Below are 7,815 nucleotides of genomic sequence, written 5' to 3' on the forward strand. Positions count from 1 at the left end.
GCCCTGCTGATGTCATACCTGACCATATGACTTGCTCCAGCCAATGAAATGTGAGCAGAAGTGACATGTGCAGCATACTAGTAGAAGCTTTGAAGAGCTATTGCCAATTTCCACTCTCTCTCTGGAAACTGTCATTAGGGTTAGGGAAACTGTCATGAGATCCGCATATTTTAGATAGAGGCTGCTTGCCTTAGTTTGGGCCCCAAGGAAAAAGATGTGGAGGCCAGGCGCAGTGGCTCATGTCTGTAATCCCAGCACTTTGGGAGGCCAAGGCGGGTGGATCACCTGAGGTCAGGAGTTCGAGATCAGCCTGGCTAGCATGGCGAAACCCCGTCTGTACTAGAAGTGCAAAGACAAAGGGAACTGCATGGCTTGTTTCTACCTGAACATTGTCAAGTGATTTCATTCTTTGAAACATGGGTGTGAAGTGTGTCCAGCAGTCTGAGAACAAGAAGAAGAAGACAATATAATCCCTTAGGTGGCTGTGTGCCAGTCCTGCTCTCAGCACTTCCCATGTGGAACTCCTTTACTTCTCCTAACAACTCCATGACATGGTTTAGACTGTGATTGTTCCCATATTGTTGATAGGGAAACTGAGGCATGCAGGTGTTACAGAGCTCGCTCAAGTGGCAAGCTTTCTGGGTGGTTACAGAGTGGCAGAACTGGGGTATCCCACGATGTCACCACACTGCTATATGGAAAGGAACATTAATCGAGCACCTACGTGTTTGATTCTCTTAATTCTGTGACTGAACTCTCAAAAAACCCTGGGTAAGCATTATCATCTCCTATTTCACAAGTGAAAAAACTGGGATTCAGAAAAATTGACTTACCAAACATTACAGAGCTAGTAAGCCAACACTTGAACACTGAGATGGAATTCTACATTTTAAGGTGGCTAAGCAACAGAAGGATGTTGCTTTCCCAACGAGGTAAGAAGCAGTGACCATGTTCAGCACAATTGTCCTATCACAGGTTCATGGCAGGGACCGAGCAGTGAGGATGGGCACTGCCCTGTGTCCTAGCAGATGGCTGCCTTCTGGCTCCCCAGCCTTGGCCAGCAGCCCTTCTGTCTTCATGCCATGACCTATTTTTGTTCACCCACTTAGTGTATGGCCTATTTCTTTCCTGAAGAATTATTTCATAACTTTCACAGAGTAATAGCACATGCTGAGCACAGCATTCATGAACTTGGACACACACACACAAAATGTCCCTTTAAATTCACAGAGCAATATCTGAGATCCAGGCAGAAAGACCAAAAGGAAAATTAAGAACAGACTCTCAGACCTGCCTTCCCTTTGCATTCAGGTTGGTTTCCTTTTTACAACTGCCCAAGTCATGAGTTCATAGGGCCTGGATGGCTGAAACGGATTGCTCTCCAGCTGGTCTCTCTGCATCCAGAAATTTCTACAACCTACTGGGGTAAAATCTTTCCCAACCCTGCTTTTCATCATCACATCTTAAATACCTCGAGTTGGTTCCCTATTGCCAAAAAAAAAAAAATCCATTGTCCATGTAGGGTTCTTCTGCTGAAACGAGGGAAGAGAGAGTTAAATGTTGGTAGGTGATGTAGACATAGTAATTAGGCAATGTAATTAGATGCTGTTGAAAGAGCTGAGCTATGAAATGCATTGTGATAAAGGGGCTGCCTATGTAAGTAAATGGGTATAATGAGGTGTAAAACTCTCTTTCTCTCTCTCTTTCTGCTTCATAAGCCTTTCTGCTTCTCAAGTCCAGACCTGCTGTTTTTGGGGTTTCCTTCCAATTTTTTTGCTGCTTCCCTGGGGCCTTGGCTCTTGGGCCTGCTGCCTCTTCCCACTCTGCACCTTTGGATTCCTTATCTTTGGCTCCACCTTATTGCTCCATTCTCCAAAGACAAATCCAAGAGGCATAAGATTTTACAGAATATGGAGTTACAGAAACAGCATAGGGAAGTGTAAAAGCCTAGAAGCTTCTTACAGATGCAGCCCCTTGTCTGTAGCTCCTGATTCCCACTTAAACGTCTGTTGGAAGCACCCTGGGGTAGCAGGACCCAGCTCAGAAGATGGGGCTTATCCACCATGCCTTTTCCTAACCTGACACCCACCCAGATCATCTTTTCAACATGCAAACTACAGCGTATCACCCCCTGCTCAGAGCCTTTCTGTGACCTCCCATTATGCTTCACGGGACTCCTTGCTCCTTAGCCAGGTCTCCGGGTCCTCCGTGATCAGGTCTCTGCTCTTCTGCAGCCTCATCTCTGCCACTCTTCACCTTTTGTGCTCCAACCCAATCTGGTTTTCTTCTCATGCTTTGAACACCCCAAGTCTGTCTGCTTCAGGAGCTTTGTACTGGCTAATCATTCACCGTAGCATACTCCCATCTATAGGGCTGGCTCTTATATTATGGGTCTCAGCTAAAATGTCATCCCTTCAAAGAGACCTTCTTGGACCACCCCAGCCATTCTCTTTCCTATTTCCCTCTTTCATTTTCTTTGAAGCTCTTACCCACTTTCAGAAACTGTCTGGCTTGCTCATGTGTTTGTCTCTAGATTGTCTGCTTCCCCTGCTAGACTGTACTCTCCACAAGAGAGCAAAGCTGTGTCTGTTGCATTCACTGTTGTCTTCGCAGAAGCGAACAGCATGCTGGAGACCCTCAAATACATGTGAAATGAAGGGACACCTTGTGTTATTTCACCTGTTTCCACCTGGTTCCCAAGTGGCAAGCTTGCATTGTGGTTGCAAAGTGGCAAAGCTGGGATATCACATGATGTCACCATGATGCTATATGAAATGTAACATTAATTGAGTACCTATGTGACCAGTTCTTTAATTCTATAATTGAACTCTCAAAAAACCCTAGGTAAGTATTATCAACTCCAACTTTAACAGATGAGGAAACTGGAATTTTTTAAAAAATGACTTAACCAAACATTACAGAGCTGTAAACCGGGATTTGAATGGGTGAGCTGCACTCAGCCTTCATCTCAAGTCAGTTTGCCTCTTACTCCAAGAAGCCACAGTTGATCCTGACCACATCACATATGGGTTGCCAAGATTGCAGTCATTCATTCACTAAGCATCTTTTAGGAGGTCACATGCCAGGCACCGTGTTAGGTAATGATTTCTCCAAGTCACAGGAGCCGTGGTTCTGACTTTAGAAAGTTTCTCATCTGATGGAAGGGCAGGCAAGTAAATCAGTGAGGGTGGTCCCTGTCGGGACTCTCTGGTTGAGAAATACCCAAAGTGCAAAGTGACAGGGACTAGAGGCATCTCCATTGGACCAGAGAGCTCTGGATTCCTCTTGAGCTAAGTCTCTGGAGGTAGGTGTCAGCTACAAGGAGAAAAGCAGTATATTTTGAGATGTGGGATGCAGGGCCTTTTAGTTCCATAAATTAGAGAACCATGGTGTGAATACCGCATGCCCTGGGCTGACCTAAGTGGGCTCTGGGGGAAGGTATACTGGGCAGGGAGTTTGGAGAACTGGTTTCTGTCTAATCCTTCTCTAACTCTGTGACCTTGAATGCATCACCTCCCCTCTGAGTCTCAGATTCTCTTTCTGGCTGGCATTTAATGAAACCTAAATATTCTAGACCTTCTACTTGTTCCATAAGTGCTCAGTCCTACACTCACTGTCCTCTGGCACCAATATACTGATTACTCATTTTATGCCCAGCAGAGCACCACGTGTTTTGAATTATACAAATAGTGGGAAACGAAATCTTTGTTCTGGATGCAATTATAATTTGGAAAGCAAGGAAATAAATTATAATAAGGGGAAAAAGCAGGTTAGCACAACATCTTACAACATTTGCTAATTATTTCACATGTATTGGTCTTATCATTCCAATTAGATGGCAAGCTTTAGGTCAGAAACTCTGTGTTCTTTTCCTTTTTAATATAGTCTTTACCATTTTCTAGCTGTAAGAAAATGTTCTAATTACTTTACCTTCCTAAGCTTTCATTTTATAATCTGTCAAATGAAGAAAGTACCTAATTCGTAGGGTTGCTGTGAGGAGTAAATGAGCTGTTGCATGGGAAGCACTTAGCATGGGGCCTGATACATAGTAAGTCCTCGGTAATAATTACATCTTCCGTGCTGTTAGACACAGAGGGATTGAAATGCATAACAATAGAGATGAAACACGAAGAGTGATAAATGAAGATTGAGTGTGCACACCTTCTGGAGGAGCCCTGATTGAGTATTTTAAGTAAGTGAACTAACTATTATCGTTAAGGAATTAGCAGCATGTAGGTAGACGGCTGCGGTAATGGCTCAAATAGAAGGTGGGGTCAGGACTGGGATGGAGGCTAAGAAGGAGACACTGTAGAGAAAGAGTCAATAGGATCTTGAGGATGCTCTCAGTCAAGGGTTTTGGTATCTTCTCTGAATGGGCAAGCCATTAGCATTTTTTCATTGCCCATGGCTACCTGTTGCAGGGACTTAATTACAAATGAGTGCATCTGAGAGGTCTGGTGCTCCCTGGTTTCTCCTAGCCCCCCTTCTCATAGACAGGTACAGCGTGCTGAAAATACTAGGATCACAATTACTCTCTCCCTAGTTTGTTCATAAAGCAAAGGTTTTATGCCAGGAGAGGTAAGCCAATAAGAACAAAGGCCAGCACCTCCATGAAGTACCTGATCCTAAAGCAGGGGTATCACTCAAAGAAAAGTGCACCATTGTCCCTACTCCCAACTCTGGAACCATGGTTCAGAGATTTCTGTCAGAGTAAGAGTTAACCCATCAAACAGCTCTGAAGCTCTCCCCTAGGAACTAACTTTATCTGAAACCAAGGGTGGGGAAGTTCAAGTCTACAAGCCCTCTAAAAAATATTGGAGGTTTTGATGGAAAGCAATTAGGAGAAGGCTGGTATTCCATGGGAGGTGTAGGCTAAATCATAGGCCAGATAGTTTGCCAGAGAGAATCAGGGGAAGAGACAGCTAAGAAGAGCCTGTCTGGGGTCAGTACAAACCTCAAACACTAACCTTGAAAACTACCTCTGCAAAGGAGCCCAAATTTGATTGGATCAATTGGATAATCGTTGAGTGATTTATGCCCCTAGGGCATTGTCAAAAACAGTAGCGCAATCAGCTGGAAATTAGTGAAGCCTAAAAACTGGGGTGATAAGAGAAAGAGACAAATAGAGACCTGGAGAAAAAAAAAGCACTGTCATCCCAAAATGACAGTGCACATGCCCAAGTCTGAGTTGTCTGAAGAGCAACATCAAAGGAGTCACACTGTGGGGAAAATACACTTTATTAAATAGTTCAGTAAGTCACAAAAAAAATAACAAATGTGAGGTGGGAGGGAATATCTAGAATTGTCATAATATGTTATCTGAAATGTCCAGTTATCAACAAAAAATTATGAGACATGCAAAGAAATAGCAAAGTGTGACACGTACACAGGGGAAAAAAAACAAGCTGCAGAAATTATCTGTGCGGCAGGGAGATAGATACTGGATTTAGTATGTGAAGATTTCAAAGTAGCCACTATAAATATGTTCAAAGAACTAAAGGAAACTATAATTAAATAGGTAAAATAACAATGTCACATCAAATAGAGACTATCAATAAAGAGATATAAATTAGTAAAACCAATTGAAAATCTTGGAGTTGAAAAATAAATAAAAACTTTTTATTTAAAAATAAAAATTTTAGAGTGGCTCAACAATAGATTTGAATTGGCAGAAGAAAAAAACTAGCAAACTTGAAGGTAGATTGGTAGAGAGTATACTGTCTGAAAAACAGAGAAAAAATAGAGAAAAATGAACTGAGCCTCAATATGGAACACCATAAAGCATGCTAACATATGAGTAATGGAAATATCAGAAGGAAAAGAGAGAGAAAAACGAATAGAAAAAATGTTCAAAAATAAGAATAGCTGAAAACTTTCCAAATTTGATTTTAAAAAAAAATTAAACATTCAAGAAAATCAACAGACTTCAAGTAGAATAAATACAAAGGGATCCACACACAGATATAGCATAGAAAAATTCTGAAAGCCAATGATAAGGAGAAAATCTTAAAAGCAGTAAGAGAAAGATGACTCATCACGTATAAAAGAACCTCAATATGATTAACATCTGATTTTTCATCAGAAACAATAGAGCCAAAAGGAAGTGGGATGACAGATGTAAAGTGCTGAAAGAAAAAGAAAACTGTCAACTAAGAATCTTGTATTCAGCAAAGCTTTCAAAATGAAGGAAAAATTGACTTTTCTCTATTAGAAAAGAAACAGAATTTATTGCTAGTAAATTTATCTTACAAGGAGTACTAAAGGCAGTTCTTTAGGCTGAAAACAAATGACCCCAGAAAGTTATTTGAATCCACACACATGTACATTAAGAGCACCAGTAAAAGTAATTATGCAATTATAAAAGATAGTACCCACGAATATTCTTTCTCCATTCTTCTTTCAATTGATTTAAAAAACAATTGTATAAAACGATACATAGATAATTGTATTGTTTCACTCTAACATACGGAAATATGACTTTGCCAATAACAGCACAGAAGTGGGTGAGAGCAAAGTTGTATCAGAGTAGGACAATGACACCAAGCCAGATGGTTATCAAAATCCACAGGAACAAATGAAGAGAACCAGAAATTGCAAATAAGAAGGACAGAGTACCAGAGAGGGAGAGAGATGTACAGAGAATTATGGAGGTGGCTTCCCTTGAGTATGCAGCTAAGTAATGATTAACGCATACATATAAGAAACTACTGGAAGACAGAGAAAGAACCACAAGCAATTAAAGGTAACAGCACCCAACACTCACACATGACTGGAAATTGTGCCTTTTCCCACATGCCAGACTGGAAAATTGTGTGTTCCACAGGGCATTGAGTAGAGTACACAGAAGGATTTTTGCTTCATTAGTAGGAAACAATTAGCCCTAGCCTAAATACTGCTCTGGTTCAACCTATCAATTTTTTTTTTTTTTTTGAGACAGTTTTGCTCTTGTTTCCCAACTGGAGTGCAATGACGTGATCTCGGCCCACTGCAAACTCTGCCTCCCGGGTTCAAGCAATTCTCTTGCCTCAGCTTCATGAATAGCTTGGATTACAGGTGCCTGCCACCATGCCAGGCTTTTTGTATTTTTAGTAGAGATGGGGTTTTCCCATGCTGGCCAGTCTGGTCTCGAACTCCCAACCTCAGGCAATCTGCCTGCCTCGGCCTCCCAAAGTGCTGGGATTACAGGTGTGAGCCACTGCTCCTGGCAACCTATCAAATCTTAAAAGCAAGACCTGAAAGGATCAACTTATTTCCAAGTATTAATAATTTGAGTTCTAGAACAAAACTCAAAAATATTTATCAGAATACAAAAATATCCAGGCCCCAACAAGATAATGTTTAAAGTATATGTCAGCCAATAAAAAATTACAATGCATGCAAAGAATCAAAAAGATCTGCTCCAGAGTAAGGAGATAAATGGGTCAATCAAAACCAATCCAGAAACTGACACAGATGTTAAAATTAGCTGAAAAAGACATTACAGATGCTGTTTGTGATGGGATTATATCCTGATAAACCTTTGTAAATTGAAATTATCATAAGTTGAAAATGCATTTAATACATCTGACCTACCAAACATCATAGCTTAGCCTAGCCTATCTTAAACATGCTCAGAAAACTTACATTAGCCAAAGTTGAGCAAAATCATCTAACACAAAGCCAATTGTATAATAAAGTGTTGACTTTGGCTTCTAAATACCATTCTCCACTAAAAGGAATCAAGGTTCTTTGGAGAAATGACTGATTCTAGGGTTTGGACTAAAAAGTACAGGATGAATCTAAAAGATATTTTTGTGCCAGAAAGCAAGGAAGCTC

At 41.0% G+C, this 7,815-nt stretch overlaps 1 long non-coding RNA gene across 1 annotated transcript; it reads left to right on the forward strand.

Annotated features, from left to right (window-relative positions):
• LOC100585434 lies at window positions 1–6,742 on the forward strand. The gene is made up of 4 exons (XR_121039.4): window positions 1–771; window positions 1,312–3,769; window positions 4,088–4,192; window positions 6,493–6,742. It is a non-coding gene; the product is annotated as an uncharacterized LOC100585434 (long non-coding RNA).
• The last annotated feature ends 1,073 nt before the right edge of the window (window positions 6,743–7,815 follow it).

Source organism: Nomascus leucogenys, chromosome 16 (assembly GCF_006542625.1).
Source record: "Nomascus leucogenys isolate Asia chromosome 16, Asia_NLE_v1, whole genome shotgun sequence".
Lineage (NCBI taxonomy): Eukaryota > Metazoa > Chordata > Mammalia > Primates > Hylobatidae > Nomascus > Nomascus leucogenys.